This window comes from Urocitellus parryii, chromosome 13 (assembly GCF_045843805.1).
Source record: "Urocitellus parryii isolate mUroPar1 chromosome 13, mUroPar1.hap1, whole genome shotgun sequence".
Lineage (NCBI taxonomy): Eukaryota > Metazoa > Chordata > Mammalia > Rodentia > Sciuridae > Urocitellus > Urocitellus parryii.
Genome location: NC_135543.1, coordinates 45095940 through 45122639, shown reverse-complemented (window position 1 = coordinate 45122639; position 26700 = coordinate 45095940). Strand labels below are relative to the sequence as shown.

Here is a 26700-nt window from a genome sequence, read left to right as displayed (position 1 = left end):
TAATCAAATCAGCAACTTGAACTGGCATTATCAATGTTGAAAAGCTAAATGTTGTGAAAACTAAATATAGTTCCATTTTAACTCTAAGAATGATACACAAACAGCAGGGGAAATAAAAGGGTAAAGCATATCTAAAGCTTTTACTTAGGGCTCAATAAATACTTCTTTTGTTGTTGCTTGTGCAGCGCTGGGGACTGAACCCAGTGCCTTGCATGTGAGAGGCAAGCACTGTACCCCTGAGCAACATGGCCAGCCCTCAATAAATACTTTGTATTATTTATGCTGTCTTTTGACTCATTCTGGAGAAGCATCCCCGCTCCCAAACCCTGGTGCCTATGATCCTCTGCAGGAACAGAGTGGAGGTAGGTAAGAGAAGAGGTAGAGAGGGAGGGAGAAAGAGTATGCCTCTCTCCAGGAGAAATTAGAATAATATAATCAGTGACTTAATTTCTGGGATACTAATTTCTAATTGTAAAAAGTTGTCCAAAGTCAGAAATAAGTTATGTTTCAACTCTAACTAGAGACTTCTATTTTCTATAAGACCCTGACTAATCAATGCCATAGTTACAAACAAGTTATATCAAGATACCTAAAAAATATACAAAGCATTATCTATAGTACTGTTTCACAATAGGACAGTAATACTAATTTTAGTATAACTATAATACATTTGATTCTTTAAATAAAAAATACATTTAATATTTTAAATGTTTCATTAAATATTTGAAATGTTATGTTCAGAATTCCACACAAACAAGAACAGTCAAGTATTTTAGAGAAGAGTTCATACATGCTACCACCCTTCTTCATTCTGCTGTTTGAAAGTGCATGTAACACACTTCTGAACATGCTTCCAGGAACCCAACTTCTACAAGTCCCTTATACACCTTTTTATGTGTGTGTCTGGCAGTTGTTTCAAAGTCTTTCTTTGCATCTGCAATGGACTTAACTCTATCACCACCCTTCAAGTGATTAATATGCCAAAATTAACACATTTCATCATTTTTATATAACCATCTCTTGGGTTCAGGAAAAAAGCAGAATTCTCATCTCAAAGAGCAAGTACTTTTGTTTGCTGCTGTTGTTTTTTTTAAACATAGTATTTAAGTAAATTGGTAATTTGGGTTGATTTGCCATCTGGAAAATTATTATCTCAACGCTCTACACAGTGCCCATTTCAATATACTGGGATTCAGACTGCTTGGTCCTGGGGGAGTAATCACAGGATCTTTTTCATTTGTCTTGTGCTTTGCCCAGCATACAACCATCTCCAGGTGAGTGCTTAGTAAATATTATTTAGTGATGGTTTTTTTGAAGAATAAGGAAAAGAGAGAGAGAGAGAGAGAGAGAGATCGATCCTTAAAAAGTCCTTTATTAGTATTTTTCTGCAAACAGGAATAGACTAGTTACCTCAAAATTAAAAACCATCTACATTTTCCAAAATTGACACTATAAGACCCATCGAATTTAGTTTCCCGAATGCTTTTAAATGCTTCATCTAAAGCTACAGACACAACAATGGGTAATGGTCCAAAGATGTTCCAAAAACTAAAGCCAAGTGGTAAAATACTGCCAAACTAGAGAGCAATTCAAGAAAATAAATAACTGTCCCCACTATAGCTAAGTGTCCCCCATGCCACTAAATACTTGTTGGGAAGCAGCAGGCACACTTTAAATATTCTTGGTTGTTTAGCATGAGTTTCCAGTTTCTCAAAAAACTGACAGCACTCAGGGAAATGTGAGTGTTAGGTTTGAATTTTAATATGATTATTTAAATGCTACACATCAAGTTTACAGACCTGTTTGTTTTTAAATAAGGAGATTCTCGGAATACTTTAAGTAGTATGCAGACAAAAATGATAAAAAAAAACTCACCTTCCTTATTACTCAAGAATATGAGCACTTTATACACAATCGAATATCAAAAATACCAAACAAATATGAATGTGTGATGCTTTCGCTCTTAAAAGTTGAAAAGTGACCCAGCCCATGCTTCTGACACTATGGCTAGTTATTAGAATGAGGGTCATTTTAACACTAATAAAAATGTTTTTGCTTCCACTTCTGCATTTACAGATAGAACCCTTTGGGGACTGAAGTCAGTCAAGCTTATTCACTTCTGCTGCAACTTTAGGATGCATGCTCCAGCCAACTGGCGAATTTGTTTTTAGGTCAACACTTAAGCGGGACCCTCTGGGAGGTGGGTTCGATTATAGCCTATGATGCCTTAGTGTAATGAGTACTAGAATCTCAGTCTCTCTCCTTGTAAGAAGACTTTTTCCAGCCTTTACTTTCAGGAGAAATTCTTTCTTGCCCATTCAAAAGATGTGTTTATTTATGTTAGGGGTTTCCGTTCCTAATGCCAGTTGATGTAGGAAGATTCTAGAAAGCTTACATTGTCAACCATTTCTTTCCCACAGGTGGCTACACTTCAGTAATTGCACATGGCCTTAGTGATGTAGTTTTTATAAAGTCCTTTGAGATCCAATCATAAAAAATAATTGTATTACTCTGCTAGCCATTCAAACCTCTGACTTCAACCTAAGGGGTTATAAATACAAGGTCCATGCCTGTAAGTAATGCCCTGCCCCCAGCACCACTGCAAGAAGGACAATTGTTCTTCCAACTACATTGTTGGCTGTAAACCCACTCAAAGGGCAATATTTTAAAATACCCCCATACCCCCTACAGGGCAGCTGCAAAGCACCTCTTGGCTGCAAGCGGTATGCTCTCCCCTGCCCTAAATGATGCAGCTCAGGCATTTTGCATCCATCACAAATGATCTCACATGCTCAACCAACTTTCCAGCTCACCCCTTCCAAAGGGTGCCATGAAACACTGGATTTACAGTGTTCTAATGTGAATCAAAGGCTGAATTTTGGAATACAGACACAATTATTATTATTATTATTATTATTACTAAAATAAACGGCAACACTCTGTTTCCAATTCTGTTAACACTACCAACAAATGAGAATTTAAAAGAGGTATGATTTTCCTCTTATTATGTTCTCTGGCAGGTAACTCTTTCCTTCTTCTCATCCTCCTCTTCATAAGGATTGTTATTGCTTTAACTTGGTTTAATAAAATTACAACTTTGGGGAAAATGAAAAATTGCACTGGCTTAAAAGTGTTGGAGGCAGTAAACCCATGGACTTCAATTAATTTCAAGTGTGGGATCAGTTTAAGGCCAACCAGCAGAAATTCTATTCTGTCCATGTAAAAATGAGGTTTCACCACATTTACTTTTTATAACCTATATAAAAGTCAAGTAAAAGTAATGAATATCTAAAAGCCATCTCAGTGGACTGGCAAAGACTATCTGTATTCTTGAAACTCATCTTACATATTTCTCTCTTTGCAACAAGGATCCCATGCCTGATCAAAGCTAAAATGTCAAACTACTGAGAGAACAGCCCAATTTCCAATCCATTTCACTGCCTAGAAATAGACCTCCTTCCAAGCCACTTTTGCATGGAAAAGCACTGGCAAAAGAAAGAAAAACTAAGAGATCATGTGGTTATAATTATTACCAGGCAAGGAATATTTCTGCAGCTCAGTGGTAAAGTAAAACTCTGTCGCTCTCTGCTCCCAATAGTGTCCATCGCAAAACAACTGCCTCATTAAATCTCTGCAGTAAGATTAATATGCCGTAGCTGCACTACATTTATAACTTGGTACTCTATAAAAAGCACATTTAATGGTAAGAGCCAGAGCCTAGATACAAAGTATTACTATAAAAACTTCTGGCAGCGAGTGCATAGTGCAGGCCCTAGTCCTTCTTGCAGGAGATATAAATGAGGTTTTTCCAGGTTAATTCCAAGCATGAAGCCCTACCTTAACAACAGAGTCTGTTTTTATGAGAGTGGCAGAAACACAAGATTCTGAGGATGATGTAAATATGAATGCAAGAAGATTACTTAACAACTAAGGTTGGCAAGAGATGAATGAACCCAAAATACTCCACTTATACACACACGCAAACTTAAAACTGGACCATTTCCTAACATTTTGTTCTCTGGTCATGGCCAGCTTTTCACCAAATTAAACAACCATGGCATGAATTATTCAATCTTAAATCAACCAACACAGTGCCAAGTGAGTTCAAGAAACCACCAAATAAAAAATACCTACTGCTTTGAAGAAACAAGTATTGGTTTTATTGTGATGACCATGACCTCCTGGATCTTAATTACCTACAACTACAAAAAATAAAGATCGAAGAAAAAGTGGGCCTAATACCGCATTACCAGTGGAGCGGCAAAGACAGAAAAAGGGTTCTGTTATTTTATAAAGTAAGAAAGATATCTTCTTTTAAAAATGGTTTTTAGTAAACCCTGTGTCGTATGTTTAGGAACTCTATGCTAGTTAAGTAAACAAATGATTTATACAAATGCATTCCATACTCAAACTCCCCAAAATCACTATAGTAATGACTAACAACCTAAGACCAACAACCTTCTTGTACCAAAAAATAACTAATTGTCTAATGCTGTATTTAAATTTCACATGTGTACAAGTAACCAAAAAGGTAGATTTACTGACATATTTAGAAGCCCCATCCCTGAACAGAAAATCAAAGACTACCTGCATAAATTAAAATACTTCTTCCCTACACATGCATCAAACCATATTCACTGTTTCTCTTTATATGTTTTAAGAACAGAGGAAAAGTTACCTTCAGGCTACAAAGAGTTAACGAGAAACAGAAAGCCTTCCTAGTTTACAAAAACCGAAGGGCGGGATCATTATTTTGTGCTTTCTGGGCTCTAGATATGCATTCTAACTTGAAATCCCATAAGATGAAAACAGATTTAGGGAAAATAAATCGCACACTGTTATAAAATGGCAAGCAGGCTCTAATGAAGGATTGCAGCACTGCCAGACTGTGCAGCCGTCTGTCCCACACTTGCCTGCTGGTCTGCTGTCTCATTTTTTTCCCATACTGTCAACAAAAGGTAAACAAACAAACAAAACAAAACAAAAACCAAAGCAATCAGTGGGATGGTTAGTGATGAGCACCAAGGGCTGCAGCCTCATCTTAGAACACAGACGTCATTCCAGGTAGAGACCTGGATATGCACCAACCAAAGAGCTCATGTGGTCAAGGTTAAGAAGATGCTTGTCTCACTTTCTCAGCAATGTTTATTTTCCAAACACTGTATTCTTTAAAAGTGATTACATTGTTTTATAGAAGGAAGGAAAGGAAAGCCTTTTTCATCTATTTGTTCATTCCTTTGTCTACAAAACCTTCTGAGACAGAATGAATTATCTCCACATTTCCAAAAATCACACTGTTAAAGGTTAGAATTTCTGTGGTTTTCCTTGATTGTTCTACAGGTCCTATTGAGATCCTTGAAGACTAAGAGAAATATCACAGATGCACTATTATCAAGGAGAAGATACCAAACATGAATTTATTACCACTCTCTATCTACAATGAAATTCCTTGCAGATGGATACGAATGAAAAGAAATTAGCCTTGGGAGAGGTTAAAAAAAAACAGACACACATGCACACTTTGGAATCAAATTAAAAGTTTCTCCTCTTCCAATCAGAAAATTACACACAAATCTCTGTCTTCTACTTGGTCCCTCTTTATCATCAAGTTAAAAAAAAAAAAAAACCCAATAGAAGAAAGCAACTTCAGCACATCAACTTTCAAATTAAGAGAAGTTAGTAACACAGTCCTACTTTTAAGATCATGTAAGTTTAAACTGAATCACTATAGCTGTCTTGTAACAACTTCTGTAAACAAATATTTACTGGGGATCCATGAGGCATTAGGCACTTGGTTAAGACCCTGGAGGTACAAAATCTAAGATGAACCTGGTCCCCAACCAAAGAGCTCTGCATTCTGCTCTAGTTTCCTAACTAGTTCATCCAAAGCAGGTTAGAGGTTTGGGGATACCTATGTTTCCAACCCTCAAGGTAGCCAGGGATAACCTAGAGTGACTAGAAATTACAAATCTGTTTTTCCTGCCTTGTGTAACTTTGTTCATGTACCCAAGTTTGCCATTTGAAACTTATCATTCTTCTGCATATGTCATGATCAGGCCTGGCAAGCACTCTCATTCAGGGAGATAAGCAGATGAATAAATCAATGAGTACAGGAAAAGGGACAAGTGCTTGGGGTGGGGGGCATCTAGATCAGGGCAGGAATGTTTTACCCAATGCAGAACAGCTCTAAGTTTTGAAGGAAAGATGGAACTGAGGACAAAGAGAACACAGTTCTCCAAACTTAGGAAACATGAGCAAAGCCACAAATGCATAAAGCAACATCAGGCTTTTAAGGAAGTGCAAGTACTTCTATGCCACTCAAATGAGGGGCACTGGATAGAGTACAAAGAAAGGGAGAAATACAGAGATCAGGCTGGAAAAGTGGCTAGATCCGGAAAGAATCACTGAGTGGAATGTTCACGTGCCAACATCAGCCCTATGAGAAGTCTTCAAGGAACTTTAAGTAGGGAAGTGATTGATCTAGTTGACATTTTAGAACGATGCTCCATTGGTCATTGAGAGAATGAGATGACCAAGGAACAGACCAGGAAGCCAGAAGACCACTACAGAACACAAGCCAGGAAAGAAGAAGAGGAGAAACTATGTTAGTGGCAAAAAGGAAATAATGGTCTAAAAATCTCTATGGAAACAGGATCTAGACTGACTATGGGTAAAAGAAAGTTAACCTGTATCAGTATTTACCAGGCATCAGGTTTAGTGGAGAAATCCTAGAGATGAACTTGATGTATTGGTTTTAAAATAGGTATATTCATCTAGGCTAATGACTTACATTTCTAGCTACTCTCACACCCACGTTTTTTTCTTTTATTCATCTTCCTACTTGCCTAAATGGTGGCAAAAAAAGGCCAAAGTTGGAGAAAATCTGGACAGAACTAACTCATCAACTAACATTTAATCTAGTAAAAGAGCTCTGCACAGACCCCAAGGACATTAGTTGGGACTTAAGAGATCTTCAGTGAGTCTTCTTCTACCTCAGTTTTACTTCACACACATGAGTCCAAAGAAAACAAATGTAAAATTTAACTAAAAACTAAAACAGATACTAATTCTAATATGTCTTTTGTATTTCATCTTTTAAAAAATTATTCACCAAGATTTTAAGTAATTTAACATGAATTTACATGCAGTTCACAATTCTTTTGATAAGACCAAGTAATGCTGGTAGACCACTACTTTCAATAATATAAAACCCTGCCCAGAGGTACACACGTGCTCCTGCCATGATATAAGCCAGCTGAGGGGCGCCCTCCCCAGAGCCTCCTTTGCTGTTTAGAATTGCAGCCTCCAAATTGAGCCCAAATCAACCTCTTTTCTTAATAAAAAAGAAAGAAAGAGAAACAGAATAACATAGAGCACAAATAAATATTTTAAAATAGTCATTTAAAGTGTATAAATAATCTTTTTAAAGAAGAAATATGATAAGAAACCACAAGGAATCAGGAAAAACATACAAAAGAAGACTCAAATGGGTACACAAAGTCCAAATCACTTTTCTTTATCACTAATAAAGAAAAAGTTGCCCTGCCAAAGTGGGTTATAGTTTTATAGTGAACAATGTTTTATTATATTATTCGTTGTCATGATTTTTGGATTTAGGTTATTTGGCATTAGCCTTTCCTCTTGTCAGACTTGACACTTTACTCCAACTACCTGATGCTTTCACCTTTAACAGTGACACACTGGAACTTCATAGTCTCTAACTTCCTGCAAAAAAAACAACTTTGATATTCCTTTGCTCTTTCTTAAACCAAGCCTCAAGACCCTTTCTTCCATGTACTATAAAGAAAAATATTACACACAAATATTTTTAATATCCAGGTATTCAAGTTCTAGATTTTTTACAGTGAAGTAATTTGAAAACTGTTAAAAAGTCACTCTGGAGGAAAACAAATTAGTTCAATAATGACCACATATACTGAAAAATGCTTCCAAGGACAACCACAGTTATAAGTGAATCTCTTTGAAGCTAGGATTTAGACATTTGGATGTTTGGGACAGTGTCTAGTTATTTCCTCTTTGCCAAATAAACCTAGAGGCTCTGTTATAATAGCAGAGTGAGGAAATGTTACTTCACCTAGCATAGGAAATCTGGAGCAAGAAGTCTTTGTATTTGAGAGATACCATACTCCCTAATACTTCTTAATTCTTCAGCAAGTTTAGACACAGTCGATCAAATTGCAACAATATTTCTGAATGGAACACTTAAAAGTTAACTATCTCAACAATTACTGAAAGCCTAGCTTGGGAAGTGATTTTCTTTAACAAGAAACACTGGCAATTTAACAGTTCTTATACAATATAACAGAACTGATTCACACACATACACAAAAATCCAATATTATCATTCAATGATCTTTATTAGTAACTGCCTCTTTTAAAGAAGAAGAGGAGGAGGAGGAGGAGGAGGAGGAGGAGGAGGAGGAAGAAGTTGTTGTTCCTCCTCCTCTTAACTGCAGTGATAAATTTGAAAGAGGGATAACTGGATTTGTCTAAAGATTGTCAAGTAAACACAACATTTGGGCATTTAATTTCCCACTATAGAATCATAACCTCCAGGAACATGAAAACTCTTTTTTCCCCCCTTCAGCAACTCCAAGTGGCTCTTTAATAAACTGTAGATCAAACTGCTATTAAAGTGGATAATTATTTGAAAACAAGTGAAAAAAAAAAGATTTTTGTTTTTTTCTTTTTGTTCCCAGCTAACATACAAGTAGAAAGCCCACATTTGTAAATGATCCTGTTTAGGAAGATAAGAACGTGGTTTCTAAACAGTTGCTTTGGTAATGTGATGACTCAGCAAAAGAGAAAAAAGGAAAAAGAAAAATCCTATAAAGTAAGGTACATGTTTATACAATGAAAGATCAGAGCAAAAAGTGAGACTGTGATTTATGACTTACGAGCTATTACAAGCTACAAGAAAATTTATGTATAATTGAAAAAAAAAAGAAATCCATTTTATCTTCTTCTAGTTAGACTAATAAATTTTAAAATACATACAACCCTGAAAGTCTAAGGCTCCTTCAGCCTTATACAAAACAAGAAAAGCCACATGCCCAAAAATAAATTATAAAAATAGATTATTATTGATTTAGTACCATTTCTGTAATACTTTCCTTAAGGAATTTGAAACAAAGGAAAATATAAACATCATTTCTTAACTTTTTAACTGCACTTTTCATTTCCTGGAACCAAAAAAAAAAAAAAATCCTTAAGTTTCCATATGAGTTTAATTTTTTTCTTTAGTCTTAACAATCTCTCAAAAATCTAGATTTTAAAAATGCACTTTTTCCTACAGAATGACAACCTTGCCAAATGTGCATTCAATCTGCATGTATCTGCAGACAAGTAATAAAGACACCAGTGCTATTAGCATAATCAATACACAATTTACAGAGCTACCCAGACAGAACTGAGAGTGAGCGTGTATGCCATTATCTCAGTAACTATAAATTAATAGTGGTTTGTGGAAATATGTTCCCACTCAGATTGTCTCAATCTTGACTTGTCAACATAATGTGACCATGTATTAAATATTTTATAGTACATATTCTATATGTAAACATATTTTTAAATGGTGATTTATGATCAGATAATCAAATACATACAAAGTAAAATCAACTATATCAATCATGTACAGAGGAGAATGGCTGATAAATAAATATCCATATTTATTTGTTTTGCCCTGGGTTTGATCCCCAGCACTGCAAAAGAAAGAGAAAGGGGGAAAAAAGTGAACCAAAAGAGTTATTTGATTTTCTTAAAATAATAATAAAGCAATTAATTGGTCGATCCTGCTACTGTGGCAATTTTTAAAAACCCAACTCTTGTGAAACTTTATATTGGGCAGGGGGAACAAGCTGTCTCTGAAATACCATGTATAAAACCTCAGAACTCCAGTGATTTTTTTTTTTTTTTCAGGAATGGTAGGGTCAATGTCCCACCAGTCCTTGGAACAAATCCCCAACAGGTGTGTCCACCTCTCACAGCCATGAAAAACTAAAATACTGTATCCAAAAGTGGCAGATTTCCAATAAAAGAAAACAGACATGCCTTCAGGGTGGTAGAATGCCTTCATCTGCCAGTGAGAATATGAATTTGTTTTCCTGTAGCTGTTTCACACCATGTATTTAAAACAGTCAATGTGGCATTCCCAAAGTGGGACACACGTCTATAGTTCTGCAGGCCCAACCACTACTCAGTTTTTCCTATAACTCAAGCTAGTGGACTCCACCCTAGCAAGTCTCCTGACCTTTGAGTAAGAGAATCAAAAGGAAGACCTCTGAATGGCTCCCAACCTTTGCGAGGAGATTTTTCTGCTGAGATGTCACCAACCACAGAGAAAATGGTCCTGCATCTTTCTGCACCTTTCTCCTCTACCACAAAAATATCTCCCAGATCAGTTCCCAGAACCATTCGATTTCTTTTTTTTTTTTAATCAAAAGCCAAAGCCTTTAATTATACAATTAGGGATCTGTCCAGTTTTCACTGCTTTCAAGGCTCTCTCAGGTATAAGCGACTAATATCAAATCAATTTTTTTTTCTTGCAGAAGCAACTTTCCCTTGGGGTGGGGGTGTGTTGAAAAATGATAAAAAATCAGATCTAAATACCTAAACAAAAGGGAACACCAGAGGAGAGACTGGGAGGCCAAAGGATTATTTCTAACTCTTGCTTTTGTTGATCACTGGCCCTGGCTGCTTCTATTTGAAAGTTGTGGAATGAAAGACTGCTCACTTTCAAGTAAACAAGTCTACAATCTTCTTTGTCTTCAAACATGCTAAGAGGATGAGCCCAATGTCTGTGCCTCAGTTCCCTCCCCCCACCCAAATAAAATAAGGACTATGATAACTGCCACAGAATTGATTCATTTAAGGCCAAATAAAAACACAGTGTATTTGGAAACAAACAGGTGGGCAAATGCAAAGTATGTGCCATATATAGTGAACTTGACTCTCCTCCAACTCTATTACCACCTTTCATTGTACAGGATGGTTATTAAGAATTAAATACAAAAGTTCACACAATTCCCCTTAGGTTTTCTCCCAAAAGGGAAATATTTTCTTCTCCACACTAAGAGGCTAAGCATCACAAAACTGTGTGCCCCCCTCACCCCCCCCTCACCCCACCCCACCACCGCACCAAGGACTTTACAGAAGAGAGAAACAGAAGAGGCAAAGACATGTACACTGCTCCTGCTGCCCAAGAATTCATCCAGACAGGAAATGAGCCAGAAATGTGTTAGGTATCTTACGTCAGGTGCCTAACACAAGAATCCTGTGATGCAAATTCTTGCCACTTTACTGGTGAGAAAACTGAGGCTTACTTGGAAAGGTTCTATAGTATACAGGATTCAATGGCAGGACCATAAGGCTCAGGGGCCCTCACACTTACTCACTGTGACATGTTGACAGAACCAAAAGCCTGAGACACTGACGTGTAAAACTAGAGGAGGGAAGGTAGCTCTCACAGAGCAGCAGGCCTATGTTTTTCATCTTTCAAGAGTCTGAGAGGAGTGAAAAGCAGCATTTCCTTCCATAGTCTAGACAGTGCACAATCATGGAAGACAAATCACAGAGTTATAAACAGAAAGACTGAGATTCTCCTCCCTGATCTGTCATAAAGTCACAGCATGACTTGGAACAAGACATTTAAGCCCTTGGGGTTTTGCAAATGATGGAGCAGGTCATCTCCCTGCTCCAGAGACCCATGATGGGTTGCCTCTCTCCTGCACTACAAGGCTCTGCACCTGGGTGTGCCCCTTGGCTCTTTCCTGATGGACAGCCATCCCCAGCCACAGCCGACCTTTTAGGAAACTAAACTACCACCCGAGCCCAGTGCCCTTTTTAACGTGTTTTCTAGAATGTCTATTAAATGATCCCAAAGTGGAATTTCCTCTGTCACTTGCCATCATTTGAGGATATTCCACTCATTAAAAGTGGCCTCTCACAATCCTCTTGGCTCTCCCCACTCTGATTTTCATTACTATTTCTCTCACTTCATTTAGCATTAAGGTTGAAGGAAAAAGGATAAATGGATATTTGAAAGTCATCTGATTGGATATATTAGGGCTTTAGACTTTGTCTGTATAGAAAGTCAACTTTATGACAGTTATCATTTAGTTAAAATAAAAAGAGAAAGATAGTATCTACAAAGAGTATCATCGGACAAATGAGTGCCGAGGTCAACCAGCGGGCACTGGCAGGCTAAGTCTCTAAAGCCCGAAGGGACTGCCAGAGTCAAATGATCTGGGAGTGGGGACTGGGTGATTTCATGGCCTAAAAGGAGAGAGAAGAACTAGCCTTTGAAGGATCAGGGGAAGGTAAGGGGAGATAAATAAAGCAAATGGAAGAGTTCAGAATTACCGCAGAAGGAATGGAGAAATTAAGAGAGAAGAAATTTCCAGCAACCTGCCCCCAAATAAGGTTTTAAATAAAAGGAAAGCAGTAGCTAGACACAGCCAGACATGGATGGGTGATTAAAAGCCCGTCAGCAGACACATTCCTACATCTTTCTTCCACTTTCACACTCTATACCCACAGGTACTTCGAGACCACACAGAATCCTTCTCTGAATCCTAGAAGAAAATGCTTCTAGACAATCTTACTGATAACTGTGATGCAAAAAATGATCTCCCTATTTGATTAAATCCTTTGTAAACCCAAGCTCAGATTTACCTTTTATTTTAAGGATTATTAATAAATCTACTATGATTAAACCTTTGTAATGATATGTGAATTATTTGTCTCTAGTCCCTCTCTCAAGAACAATTAGACTACCTCTGTCAATTAGCATTGGGTCTTTTGCAAAAAACCAAAGAGAAACCAACTTTACTTACCAAAAAGATGGCAGAGGCTCTAAGATTAATTAGCTTCACTTTCTGCTTCCTTTATCTTTTAATTGGAATTTCTACAGGAGTTTTTTTTCAGAATTCTCTCTACATTTGGCAAAGTGAGGTTGGAATTTGGACTCAACTGCTGCCTTGGCCAGTGTGAAAGTTCTAGCCATGGCAAACTGAACCTTGAAAGGACTTACACCACCACCCCCATGCCCATGCCTGAACACAGGCCTCAGAAAGGGTTCAAACACTCTTTAAGTCATACCAAAAAGGAACTTTCTAGAATAAAAGAGAGTTGCATACCAGATGTACACGAAATCAAAAAGACCTTTAAGAGTCAGAATAAAATTCATTTGCTAGACACTTCATATCTATCAGATCCCTGCTAAGATCTTATATGAACTGACTCATATTTTCACAACAACTCTATGAATTAGGTTGTATTAATACCTTCATTTATAGACAGAAAATTTCAAGTATAAGGTGATTAAGTAAGTAGCCCAATGACAACCAGATCAGAATTTCAACTATGTTCTTAACCATAACACACTATTTTCCCAGTTTACTAAATGTTTCTTAAGCACCTACTATATTTTCATAAATATGCTAAGGAACTAAGGACCCAGGTGTGGGAATGAGGAGACAAAGCCCTGAAGCCACTGTAATGGGGGATATCCACAGAACTAAAAGAAGGATTGGAAAAATGCTTATGTCAGACACAAAATCTACTATTTAAAGGGAGAGCACTGGAAAAAGTGGAAATAAAAATTTTAAACATCTATATGGTAAAAGAAAAATAATTACCACCCACAAAGTCAAATGACAAACCATTTGCAACATATAAATCAGACAAAGGATTAATTTTTCTTAAGAATATGAGCTTTTCTTTCAAATCAAAAGATAAAAGAGTCAAGGAAATAAAAAGGCAATTCACAGAACAATACATATAAACAGTTTATAAACATTTGAAAAGAGCTCAATCTACCTCATAATTACAGAAATGCTCATTAAAATGTCAATGAAATACCAGTGTGTTTGTTTTTTCCCAAGTCCCATTAGTAAAGATAAAGTATGTAAGCACAGGCAATCTCACCCTGCTGCTAACAGCAGTGTGCTTGGTCCTACCTTTGTGGAGGGAAGACTGTCAGCATCAAAATTTTAAACACTTTCCCTTTAACCAATAATTCCTTTTTAGGAATCTCCCTCATATATACAAAATCATACATGTCAGTAGGAATTCATTCATGTCCACAGGAATTCATGTATCCTCACTGAAGCAACATTTATAAATGGTAATCTACACCAACAAATAACTAAATAGAAACATCCTGAGGGCCACCGGTGCAGGGGAATGCTGAGTAATGAGAGGCCACCACACAGTGGATAGTGTAGAGCTGTGAGAATAAAGGGGAAAGGTCCTGCTCTGGAAGAGGGGGTGCTGATATGGAAGAGTTGCTAGGAACATATTGCTATGCTTTGGACATGGTTTGTCCCCCAGGTTCATATGCTGGAAGCTTGGTCACAGGTATGGCAGTGCTGAGGTGATGTGACCTTTAAAAGATGAGGCCTATTGAAAGGTAATTAGGTCATCCCAAAATCACCCTCAAAGGACTCCACCAGAAGGATGCTCTCTGGCAGAAGCAGATTGTTATAAAGTAAGGCTCCCCCATGCTGCAGCTCCTTCTGCACACAGCCAATTCCCTTTCCGTTTCTCTGCCATGTTGTAATGCAGCCAAGGGGGCCTTGATGGACACCAACTATATGATGTTTGGACCCTCCAGTTACCAGAATTGTGAGCCAAATAAATCTCTTTATAAGTTGTCATAGTGCTAGGTATTTTGTTATAGCAAGGGTGAATAAACTAATACATATATGTAAACTAATACATATACTTTTATATGAAGAAAAAGGATAGCCACAAATATGCCTTGCCATCTAAGAATAGTCCTGGAAGCTGCCTGAGTATGCTACCACTGGCTATCCTCATCCTTTCTAAATAATGACTTTGAAGCAGATATTCAAAAAATAGTTGGAAAGAGCAACATACTATTAGCCTGTCGGGGATATCACTAACCTGGCTTAGAGAACAGTGTAGATGAGGTACAGGCCAGATTTCTATATATAATCATGGGTTATTTTTTCCTTTTCTAATATTAACTCTAGTAGAGACAACAGAAAGTGCATAGGAAATATGAGTTGAAAAGTGAAAAATAAGTATTTGTAAAAAGATTGCTATTTTTAGAAATTTCCAGTTTCTCTACCTAAGCTTTTCATTAGAGAATATACTACTGGATTGATGATGCACTGTCATATTTTACTCTTTACTAAGCTCCTTTATGTGGACACTGTGCTAAGAACTTTCAAAGATCTTAAGAAGAAACATATTACAGGACAGGTATATATTTCCCTATATACCTATTTGTGATAAAATAGAATAGTTGTTAAGTTGGCTTATGATACAAAATGAGTGAGTTTGTTTCATATAGAGATATTATAAGAATTAAACCCAGATTTTTGGAAGAATAAATAGATCTAAGTAATGCAAACTCAATGTAAGAGTTTTCAGGAAATTTACAGAGAATGGGAAAACCAGGCCCACAAATAAAAGATGGCCAGACCTTGTACATAAGTTAGCCATATGTGAAAGGGATACCACTAATATAAATGGAAAGTCCACTATTACTGTAAAACTAAGTACAAGCTGGAGCTAACATATTGAAGGACCCAACAAATCATCTAACATGTTTTCATGGACTGTTGACTTCATGAGCAACTGGGTCTGACTTGTCTCTTACAGTTTCCCATGCACCTAATGCTCAGTTAAAAAAAAAAAAAAAAAAAAAACAATGCTGATGCTTAGTAAAATTCCTGTAGCATGTATGACCACATTCAATATTTTTTATTTGAAAACATAAAACTTCAGGTTTACCTTGCAAGTGCTTCCTGTAGCTCTTTCCCCTGACCTCACTGATATCTCTGTTAAATGTTCCCATTAATACTCAGTGCTGCACCTTCACAAGATTGGAAATCACTAGCATCTTGTATGTAATGTGTTTCCACTATGAGATGGTAACCAGGATGTAGACCATATCTGTCTCCTTCATAGCTTCCCCAACTCCTAGCACTCCTGGACTAGTGAAGGATGGATGAGGCAAACATCTGATAAGTAAACATATGACTCGATTGCTGCATCTGTTTGTGTTTACCATTTACATTTTAGCCTGTGGGGGTTCAAAGAAAAGAAACATAGAACTGTGGTCTCAAAGGGTCTATAGACAAATCAGCAAATCAACTTATTGCTATGGTTTCTGTGACTCTGAGGTACAGAAGGGATAATAGAGAGAAAGGTCATTTTAACTAAGAGTCAGAATAAGCCTCTCAGAAGATGTGGAAAGAGGCTTACAAGATGAAAACAATATTCAAGTCTTTATTATTACACAAAACTGACCTGAGAAACCACAACCTAAGCCTAAAGGAGTTTTGGTGAGAAGCTATGTACATCATTAAAGGTTAGGGACCTGTTGCTATATGAAAATAATACCAGCATTTGGACATATCGATGGACATGAATTGAAAATGACTAGTCAACCTAAGTCAAAGTAAATTATAATGCCATCCTTAAAGAAACACACTTAGTTTTTGGCTCAAATGTTTGCACTGCTGCAGGCTCAAACTCATCCCACTGCAAAAATGCACCTGAGACCCAAGTAAATAGAACCCCCTACATACACACACACACACACACACACACACACACACACACACACACTTTCTAGTCCAAAGCAGGTACTGCTGCTAAGGATGCTCCCAGGGAGACATGACAAATCCCCAGTGAGTTAAATTTGTCACTGGTCCAGGACTCTCATTTAGAAGTTTCAAACAGCTATGTGGAAACTTCAGGTCTTAAATAGAGAAAAATTCCTTTAAAGGCCCCTAGATTGGTTCCAAATATAATACATGTGTTCTTCTATATCAGCTCCCTAAATGGGGAGATCCTAATAAAAACTTTTGGAAATTAAGACCACCTGACCCATTTTTGGAGATTCTGGCCAATCTTTGACTTTGTTCTCTCAGCTATATCTCAAATAAGAACATATTTTAAAAGTATGTTTGTCCCACTAATATGAATTACTAATCAGTTTATAAGAATCACAATTTCTTAATATGAAAATTATAGGATTTTGGAGCTAGAAGGGAACTCAGAAGTCATCTGAGTCTTCATTTTACTGGCAAGAAAGGATGTGATTTTATCTCCATGGAAGTTTACTGTAAGTCAGGCACCTGGCTAAGCACTCTTCCAGCCTGGGGACACAGGGTCAGAGACAAAGCTAAGAAACCACCCCAGAGTCCTGCCAGCCCATCACACTCACAATGAGGTTTTAAATATGCAAATCAGTAAGTATAAAAAAAACAGTTACATGTAACAGGAGCTATAAAGTGGTGTTATTATCTTGTAATGGTTTTATTTTGAAGATTAAAAATTAGATATAATGATGCAATACTTATGTAAATGACCTATATGATGTTGGAGGAAGCAAAAGGGATTTCATGCTGATCACCTTTTTCTTAAGTTACCCTCCCCTATCACCATTCACCCCAACATGCACATCTTAGAACATGAGGACCACAAGGATACCCAATATCATTATTCCTAAATTGTCTTACACTTATGATCCATGATTTCATAAAATTTATCTCAAAGCATTCATCTGTCTCTCAGGGGAAATATGATCAAACCTGTCCACTATGGACTTTTCAGTACCAACTTGCTGCCTTCCATAGTATTCTGTGCCTGTATATTTAATGGGATGAATTCCTAGCAACTTCACATCAATTTTACAAATAGTAGAGATTCCTAACAGAAGTCTAGTTTTGCTGGTTTTGAATATAAGCATCATACACATTCTCCAAGAATCTCTAATTATTATATAGGATGTCATTCATTCTTTAAAAGTTTTTTAAAAATTAATCAGTTTCACTAGTGAACAGTCAGCTTTCAAGAATGCTATCCAGAACTTTTAGGAGGGACAAAAGATATGGTAGTATCAATAACCTAAGTCCAAAGGAGTTGTAAATAAGTGTTCTATATGTTGTACTTAGTAGTCTCAATATAAGTGGATGTGTTAGATTATAAGAAAAAAACAAAACTCACCATTCTTAAAAAGTGTAGCTCATCAAACTTTTGATGCCAAAAACACTTTTGAAACTTGTTTTATCGAACTGCTTCAACTGACCCAACTCACAGAAAAAGTTAATACCATATGCATCTATCTCCTTTTCCATAATTACATAACTTCCTTCCAGCAATTAAAAAGCAATGCAAAGTATTTAAATACCTCATCCAGGTTTCTAGATTATAAACTTCAAAACATCAAGACATATGCTTGTTTCATTGACAAGTGAATCTTCAGAACTTAGCATAGTGCCTGGAAATAAATACTGAAAGCACTTGGGTGGGGTGGGGGAGAGACACAAACAAAACTTGTTAAACAATAAATGAGCCCCCTCATATTGTAGAGAGGAAATCTGAATCCTAGAGAACAGAGGGTAAGTGGCTTGCCCAAAAGTGCATGCAGGAAATCAGACCTCACCCTTCTGCTCCATCCACTCTGTAGCCCACTCCCTACTGACCTTAATATCCAACTCACAACACTTAGGACTCCAGTTGTTTTTATTCTCAATCCTCTCAGATGCATTCCCTTGAGTTCATAGTTTTTCTTTCCCCTTGCCTCATGTCTGAAAAACTTTACATATTATATATACAGTATAATCACACTGACAGCCCCAAACAGGTACTTGAGACTCCTTACAGCAACTGATGATTACGGTACTCAACTAACTCATGATGGCACCATCTTCCCATCAATAGTTTTTTCCTATAGTGGCTTCCTTAGCACTTGGTAGAAAAGTGTTTGTCAGTATTTTACTGCCTTTTGCCTTTTTCTAAGGTACAAAAATAAGTAAACGAAAGACAAAAGTACTGTTACTAGTGATAACAAGCATGTTTCTAAGAAACAAAACAACTGGGACAAGCTAAATAATTAGGAATGTTTAAAATAATATTTTGTCTCATTGAGGGCCTTACTGGACCTAATCTGATTCTACTGTGAAGGAAAAGAATATTAAAGAACATGTGGAAAAGCTGGAAATTGTTTCTTAAACTCAATACATAGTTTAAAGCATTGCAATGTTTTTTTAGAGCAGTCACAGAAACCCCTATAATACAGCAATTTGTAGTTCACTTTATGGATGCTTCCCCTCTTCACAATTTTTCACAAATGTATTATGTATTAATACATGGGACTCTTCATAATCAATGAGAATTTTGTCCCTGTCAGGTGAATAAATTTCCATCTTGATATATTGCTCATGAACTCTGTTGAGATAAGAAATTTTGGGAAAAGTCAATAATAAGAAAGAAAAGGTAATAAAAATAGTAAAATCATGATACTCAATGATACAGTGAATTTAATTTCTATAGGAAATTATTATCCTTATAATGATACCAATTTTTACTGGGGAAAAAAATTTTTTTTCCTTAAGAAGTGGCTAATACATATGGATTTGCTAAACAAAATGTATTTCACATATAACATCAGTATATATACATATATATATATATATATGTGTGTGTGTGTGTGTGTGTGTGTATGTATGTATGTATGCAAATACATATATATATACATAGTGTGTTGTAATAACTAAGAGACTGAAACCTTTCGGTCTCACATATATAAAAAATTATAATCAAAATATAATTCCAACATCTGCACTATTATGAAAATACACGTTTTGAATGTCAATCACTTTACTGAGCTTGGGAGAGTAACACTCATGCATGAAGTACAGTGTATGCTTTCCAAACCAAATCATCTTCATTTAAAATAATAAGACTTAAAATGCACCCACGCACAACATGCATACACATGCAAATGACAGACTTACATGTACACATTTCTTTTCTTTTCAGGATATTTCAAAGCACTTAAGTCTATCCAATGAAATTAAAGAATATGATATCTAAAAATAATCATTTTAAAATATATGTATTCATTTTTTAATTTATCTTCTAAGAACAGCAAGTTCCTAGATAGTCATATTTGAATCTGACTATTTTTAAATGACCAAATTATAAACCTGCTATCAGATATCTAGAGTAGAAATGCTAACGGTGGTGTGTGCTGCCATAATAATGATACCCCCAAGATCAGCCCAATGCTTGTAGCTGTGACAGGGTCCCCAGGCAGCCCGATAACTGCTGCTTGATCATTATCCCTGCTAAAACTGAAGCTACTGAAGTTTTAAAGAATTCGTATCTTACTGAATTTCTTTCATCTCTAATAATTACTAAACTGGCATAATTACTTGTACTAGAGTTGGAATGTGATGCATGCTAAAAGCCCAAGCTGCCTAAAATTACAGTTTTTTTTTTTTTTAACCATGATTCTACTTAGTTTTCAAAGATTTATCTTGTGTCAGGCTTTTATGCCAAGAGTTGCATAATTATTTAAACCATTTAAAAGCTTTCCTTACACTATTTGATTAATACTATAACAGAGCTATTTAAATTTACTAATGTTAACTTTAATGTTTAAGTTTTAATTGCTTTGTAATAACATTGTTGCAGAACATATTTTAAATCAGACAAGTACACTTTCATTACTTTCATTACAACAAACAAGGTATATGCAATCCTGACCAATGTACCATGTAATCCCCAAACAAAAAACAAAAACAACCAAAAAAAAAGGAGCATATTTCAGATTTAATTGAAATGGGATTAGAAAGTTGCATGCATCCCTCCCTGCCTGCCCTTGCCGCCCCCCACTCCACACACACCCTGAAGAACTAACTTTAACCTTTGACAGCACACCAGGAATCAATGGAGAAAAAAAATAAATACATCTGGGAAAATACTTAGCTAGAGGTTTGATTTAGAATATCTGCCTTTGTATCAAAATCTCAATACAAAAGCATTCTTTAACATATTACTTAATGACAACACTTACATTTTTAACAAGCCATAAGGCTGCTAAAATAAGCTGTAAATGTTGCAAGTCTTAAAATCATTCTCTCTTAAAAGTAACTGAAAAAACTGAACATGTCATCCATTTAAATCTAGCCATAAAGAATGTATTCTATGGCAAAAGAATTAATGACATTATGCCAGCAATGTGAATTTTGTCAGATGGATTAATAAGGTATAGTAATAGGAAAAAGAGACCTTTCATAAAATTCTTAATTGATCTTGGTAGACTTGCTTTTTTCTACTATCAAAACCTTTCTCCTTATTGCATGCTCTTACATCAAAATGAAAATTCAAGCAAGTATACTTAATAATACATTTCAACTTATGTCAACAAGTACTTCACTAGAATTTATCAGACCAGCCAAGACTCACAAACTTCCTTTAAAAATAAAGGGCAGGGGTTACAAATGTTCCTATAAGATGAAAAGCAACATCCTACAAATCTGCTACAAGACTTGCACTGGTCCAAATAAGCAAGTAAAAAGAACTAAGTATAATTACTGGAAGCAAAAAGTTGAAAATTTCTGTCAGCACTATTAGACATCACTGCTGTCAATAAGAATAACTACAATGGATTTTAAGGGATATGGGAATACTCTGGCAAAAGAAAAAAGAGAAATTATTAACAGCTTGCTTCATAAAAAGCTGCTAATCTCAAATCCCTTTGTAATTTCATTTTTACATGTATGCTTTTATGTTCAATATCCTATTTTTTGCCCTTTTTTGGCTGGAGGAATAAAAGCCAACAATCCACCCATGCATCAAACAGATGTTTTTGTTTTTAAGGCCAAGTGGAATCTTATGAATTTTTGTGCCCTCCCTTTAAGAAGATGCTGCCAGAAGTGCTGAAATCGTGAAACGGACGTTTTGGAAAAGACTCACTGGACCATCAGTTCTGGAACTTTGACTAGCACTCATGGGATTCTTGCCAACTGTAATTGCTGTTTTTGTTTATTTCGGATTGTCTACTGATTGGACTATAATCAATTTAATGACTTCAACATCTAGTCAGTATAATTTAGAGGTGGTAGAGGGAAGAAATTGTCACTGGTTGATAGATGAATAGAAGCACAACTGCAATTGTCGGAAGGGGGTATGAAAACTTCTGCAGTGTTTCCAAAAATCAGGCTTTTTAACATCCAAATCTAAAGGTAAAAGCATAGATTTCTGTGTGCCACACAATTAGTATTTGGCCTGCAGAATTATGAAAAAGGAACGCTGATCTATCTGTCTAGTGTGAATGTGTATATAACATGTAACTATCCATCTATCTTATTTTAAAAAAAAAAAACTTACCTTAGGTTAAGATCTTGTTATTAAAAAGGGAGTCATGTTCAGCCTATCAAAAAAATAATTTCAGGAAAAAGTCATCCTGTAACTTTTTTAATTAAAAGCAAAATAATACACTGTCTTTAGGCGACTGTCTTCTGGCATAAAGTTTTTTTCTTACTATGGCATCATTTCCAAAACCATAACTGAAATCTTTAGTGGGGAGATTGTTGTTTTTTTTAAGAAATAAAACACATGGAATGTAAGGGAAAACACTGGGGGGGGGTTATACTTCACCTCTCTACATATACATTATATATATATATATATATATATACATATATATATATATATATACATATATATACATACATACATACATACACACATATATATGTACATATGTATATTTATACATAATATGTACATATACATATATACACACTTTGAAAAAGGAGAAAAAACGTGTTTAAATAAGAACTGGTGGATTTAATGTTTCTATTAAATTTTGAGGCCAATGCAAGTTCCCTGTGGTGACTTTTTAAACACCTACAATTTTCAGAGCTTTTCCACTAGAGAATATAGCCTACTAGATAGGGTTTCTGACTTTCAAAAGGTTTAGAACTTAAAATCCACTGCCTTTGCATTCAAATTCAATACATTTCTTTAAATTGTGAACTAAGGGGTTGGGGATTTAGCCCAGTGGCAGAGCGCTTGCCTAGCATGCATAAGGCCCTGGGTTCGGTCCTCAGCCCTGTAAAAAACAATTACTAAAAAAGTATAAATTGTGAACTAAGTTTTTACCGCTTCATTATATTTTTAAATAAATTACTTCTCCTTAAAATAAAAGCTTTATAAGTACAAAAGATGGTAAATGGGAAAAAAGGTCAATCAAAAGTGTGATAACTTCAAAATGTGCCAAGTTACAAAGGGTTAGCTACTGTGACAGCCAAGTTAAACAAGGTTCTTTGGGGGCTCCTTTCTCCCTAGTTTCCACCATTCCTCTCTAGAGGTCCCTGCTATGGGCTTATGAACACCTGAGGGTCCAGATATTCTAATTGTGTCTTGTGTTTAACTTGGCCATTTGAATGACTAACTGCTCCCCTTTCTCCTTCCCAGCTTTATAACTTGGCTCTTACTGAATATATCACACCTTTATGTTGAGGACCACTTTTTCCTTCTTACAGTAATTTTTGGAGTAAATTTAAAAAAAAAAAATGTTTGTTATCAGGTAAAATTGCTGGGATACTTCCATCCGAGAAGCACCACAAGAAGTAGAATAAAGAGCCAGCAAGAAAAATAGAAATAGGTCACAATTGACCAATTTGATGCAACTGATTTGCTGCCTCTAAAAATAAGCTGACAGTAGAACTATTTTCCGTCAGGTAATCTACTCAAATACCATTGTCTACTCTCAAGAATAGAGACAAATATCCAAATAACACAAATGGGGTAGAAACTGAGGGGACTCATTTAATTGTCTGACTATCCATGCCTCTGAATACTGTCTATGCTTCTTTTTCCCATTAAACAAAAGGAGTTATTCCGAAGATTCAAACCATAATAATGGAATAAGTTTCTTGACTTGATACATGGGCTGATGGGATACTGATGCTAGGAATTTGAGTGGCAGGAGGGATAAGGGAGCTCCATGTTTCAAAATAATTTTCACAGCTTTCACAAATAGACAGATGAATGCTTTTGGTATTTAACAGTTTTAATATACTCTAAAGGAAGTAGGCAACCCAAGCAGGGCACACTGCCCAGCAGCCAGAAATATGGACCCATTCTAAGGACATGAGCTGTTAGAACAATCACTAAAGTTTGCTCCAAACAAAAAACTCTGCATAATTTTTAAAGGGACATAATTATTCATTCAAAGTACTAGAGTTATGAAAACTCACAAATTCATCCGTTAGTAGAAATTTCCTGGTAGTTCACAATTTTAAGCATTTGATTAGAAATAAAAACTCCAAACTTAGATGTATTTTGTTTTAATGTTTTTATCTGCCTTATGTAAACCACTCTCCTGGGATAACAAGTTTCAAATTATATCAAAAGTGACAGCTGTATCAGAAATATCTTTTAAACCCGTTTGTTTTAAAAAAAAAAAAGTATGTAAGTAAGAAACTAGTTGGAAATTGAATGCAGAACCCATGTTTTAGTTAGAAGGGCACACTGTATTTTCATGGTTTCCAATGCCTTCTCAAGTTGGTTATAAAGTAATTCACATGGCTTTGATGTACTGTCACTCATCTCATAAAATCAGAAATTTTAATCTCTTAATTGCAAAACTCCTGGTCAGTTCAGATTCTGAAATCAGAACTGCCTTTCCATACCTGCTGACAAGAAAGTGTTGCTCAATGCTTATTATTACTAATGCCAGAATATTTGTCATAATTACTCCTCCCTAGCTTTTCTAGGATACAGCTGTGTTCTGAACAATATGATGGGCAGAATCCACATACAGAGAACACTCCTAAAACACATTTCGAGAAAAATGGAGATCCTTCCAAGAAGACACAGGAAATCAAAAGACTGAAGAAAGGGCTAGGTATATTAACAAGCGACATCCAGAATGCCATTCTACCTCTTCAGAATCACTACTAGTACCACAATTGCTCATTTGACATAGCTCATCCAAGTATGTATTTTTCCAGGCAAATGCATACCCTGAAGAAAAACAAACCGCCTCAGCTCTTCAGTGAGGACTGTACTATTTTTATTCCTGTCTTCAGCTTCTCACCCCCAAAGCTCAGCCAGCCCACCTGAGGCCATCCCCTCTTCTGGGAGTCATCCAAGCTGCTGATGGGGAGAACACCACTGTGTTCTGAGCCCACATAGAAAATGGAAGCTAAATCTTTGCTTTTAATGTAAATATTTTATTTACAGCTTGGCAATTGAAACACAGATGCTGGGTCTTCTTCGTGGAAAAGATATCTGGATAATTTTGCAACATGGCAATAAAACAAAAGAATAAAACACCTTCTTTATTCATTTTCACTTGGTATTTTTTGCTTATTAAACTAAGAACTGCACAAATTCCAGACCCAGGTATTTTGCAGTTCGACTTATCCAAGAGTGTCCAACAAATACAGCCAACTGACGGCTTCACTTAACTGTCCATAACATCCTATATGCATGAGAAAAAATTCTCTCCGGGAAGTACAGAGCACACATGCAATCACTATCAACAGAACTTTCACTGTGGATTCAGTCCAAAAGCAGGTGAATCAAACGCTCAGAAACTGCGGAGGAGCAAAACTACCAAGTGTGCAAACTTTAATAAACTTTTTTTTTTAAAAAAAATAAAAAGCTTCCCAAATTCTTGCACGAAGTTTCAGACGCCTTCTGCAGCCCTTTAAACTGGGCTGAAACTAAGCGCTGTCCTATTCAACTCGGAAAGTTCTTGTTTCCAAGTGACTAGGAAGAGGTTTGTCCTAGTACTTCACTCTACGTTACTTTTAAGGAAGCAAAGACTCCCTGCAAGTTCCCCCCCGAGCGCGCGTTGTCCACGGTTACCCTGACACCCGCGCACGCCCGTGGCGTTCATTTGTTCACCATCGACATACTTGCATCTTTCAGGGCCTGGGTCTAGGTTCTCCCAGAAAATGCGTGGCCCACGTGAATGTAAATTAGCCCAAAAGCTGTGTCAAGACATATGTCAACGATTCCCCTCGTTTTCAAATTCAAACTTCTGCACTTCGGGGGGGGAAAAAAAAAAAAGCTAGCGTTCCAATCTGCGAGGCCCTCCCCCACCCGTCCCTTCCCAGGAAAAGAAAGGGCTTTGTGTGTGCGGTGAAGGCTCCGTTAATCGAGTTCATAAATACACATCGGCCAGGGCCGGGTAGCGTGGGGAGCCGGACTCTGCTCACCCCCTCCCCCGAGCCGTCAACGGGGCCGCGAGACCGGGTGGCAGGAACCCGGCCACGGGCAGCGGAGGAGGAAGAAGATGCTGCGCCGCCAGGGACCAGAGGGCGGGGCCGGGCCGCGCGGACCTTGGCGGGACCCTGCGGGCCCCGGTGGGCGCACTAGCCGCCCTTTGTCCTCCGCCTCCAGGGTCGCAGGGGCCTCGTCCGCCTCCAGCTGTCGCTCCTTTGGCCTCGCCCTCATTCCCTGCCCTGGCTGCCGGCACCTCCTCCGGTCCTCGCGCGCCGCCCGTTTGCCCTCCCGGTTCTCGGCCTGGGAGCGCTGGACCTCCAATCTCCCCGCGGCCGCCCTCCCCCGATTTTCCCGGGAGGAGGCTGGGGAAGGTGGAGGAGGAGGAGGAGGAGGCCGCCACGTGACTCTCCTCGCCACATTCCACCACAGCCACCAGGATCAATAACTTAAGTGCCTCCCGCCGCCCACCCCAGACAGCTAGTGCACCCCCAAAATCCTACGCAAACATGCCCACAAACTTCCCTCTCCAACGGGGACAACGGGGAGTTGGACCCCTTCAACGACATGCACCAGACTAAAAAGGGCAGCGAGTAGAAACCAAGGGCCGTCAACTTTCTTAGTAGAGCCAAGAGGGGGTACTGCCGGGCCGAGCCGGGGTCCAGTTGC

General features: G+C 37.2%; 1 protein-coding gene across 3 annotated transcripts in view; it reads right to left on the bottom strand.

Annotated features, from left to right (window-relative positions):
• Positions 1-26700, bottom strand: part of Znf521 (zinc finger protein 521) — a 270296-nt gene that overhangs the window by 241733 nt on the left and 1863 nt on the right. The gene's annotated exons all lie outside the window — the stretch shown is intronic.